This window comes from Herpailurus yagouaroundi, unplaced genomic scaffold (genome assembly GCF_014898765.1).
Source record: "Herpailurus yagouaroundi ecotype Mexico unplaced genomic scaffold, PumYag 161, whole genome shotgun sequence".
NCBI lineage: Eukaryota > Metazoa > Chordata > Mammalia > Carnivora > Felidae > Herpailurus > Herpailurus yagouaroundi.
In genome coordinates, this window is record NW_024412402.1 from 7937519 (window position 1) to 7939486 (window position 1968).

A 1968-nucleotide genomic window follows, 5' to 3' on the forward strand; every position below is an offset into this window, starting at 1 on the left:
AATAAATAAATAAATAAATAAATAAATAAATAAATAAATAAATAAATATTACATATCAAAAAGGAAGTCAAGATCTGCCAACCCACCAAATAAGTTACACTTAAAAACAGCCTCCCATTATCCATTATGCATAAACTAATTTCAAGACTACCCTGTCTTCACAGCCCTGGATATTCTGCTCAGTAATTACAGGCTCCGATGCATGAACTACAGGCAGTTCTCAGGAAGTCAGCAAAGCTCCAGCAGACAAATAGTGCTACCTGAGGCAGGAAACCATCACCACATGGTCACCAGGATAATGCCCAGTCTGCAAAGTCCTACCTATTCTTATCACTTCCAGAAGTACAGCTACCTGAACAGACCAAAGGCAGAGTCCCCACCAAAATCAGGATAAAAAATTTGAGGCTATGTGTATGTGGAAAGTGATGTGAAAATTATAAAGTAAGATCCTTTATGCCAGGAACGCTAGCCCCCTAGCTCAGAGTAATATTTATATTTGCCACTATTATTATTATCATTATCATTATTATTATTATTATTACTACTACAACTACTCTTGAAATTAGTGAGTTTTTATTAAGTAGTTTGCATACATAATCTCATTTAATACTTAGAATGATCCCCATGGCACATAGTATTATCTCCCATCTTATATTTTTTAAAACATAGTGAGAAAGATGGAGCAATTGCCCCAAGGTCAAAATCTCTAAGGTGCAGACAGAGCTTATGCAATTAACCACTATGCTATACTGTGCTCAATAAATATTTGTTAAGTGAATGAATAAACATCACATCACAATGCATGAATAATAAGCATAGGATAGCTACATTTTTAACATAAGGCAAAAACATGCCAGCAACTGAGAAGCATTTTTTTTGAATAACAAGATTGCATTACACTCCTAAGGAAAAGCATTCCTTATGAGGCTGAATCTCCAAGAGAATCTAGTTAGGCCCCAAGCCTCCCACACTAGGAACACAGTATGGGGACATTGGAAGATGTGCAGTGTTTTCATCTCCCTTCATTCTCTTGGCACGTCAAATGAACACCTACTCAAATTTCCAATTGGCAAAGAACAATATGGGACATTTCTGTAGGAAATGCTAATGCTGTGTGACTTACCTCACCAGAGAAATGCAAATAGCTTTATAAATTCCACCCAAAAAACGCCACCTGTGTCACAAGTTTAAGGAACTTGTACGTCCAACTTCCCAGGTCATCGGACGTCTTTAAGCACTGGTCTGCCTGGAAAGAACCAGAGCCGAAAATTTGGGATGAGGCTGTTGCTACCCTAAACACTAGCCACACTCCTCTCCCCCCCTCAGCTCTTTCACACTGAAGATCTCGCCAAGCGATTTAACATATGGAACATGTGAAGAACGTATCAGATTCCCGCAGCCGCTAAGTAGAAGTTATGACTACTCTGGCTTTCTCATAGTAAAACTCGTCATTTTCTGCTTCGTGGACCAGAACTCCTCGCCAACTACAAGCTCCAACGTTTTTCCCCCTTGCTACATGGATTTAACCAATTTTGAAAGCCAGATGGTGTTTTTGCCATTTATAACTGATAATCAATTGTTTTGTGAATTTAATTTTTCAAGAAAGAACTGAAATACTTATCAGAATTACAATCTGGGGACTTCTCGTGTTAGAATAAAATTACCAGAAGCACCGAGAGCCTAGTCCTTTTTTTTTTTTCTGAAAAAACTTTAAAGAGCGAGAGGGAAAGAGACCCGATATCATTTGCCTTCACTAAAACAGTTGAGAAATATGGAAAAGCATATATGAAAAATAAACATTAGTGGGAGATTCATGTGCTGTGCAATAATCAATAAGGACTAGTGACGTTTTGCTTTTTAAAATGCTAATTGTTTGAGGGGCGCCTGGGTGGCGCAGTTGGTTAAGCGTCCGACTTCGGCCGGGTCACGATCTCGCGGTCCGTGAGTTCGAGCCCCGCGTCAGGCTCT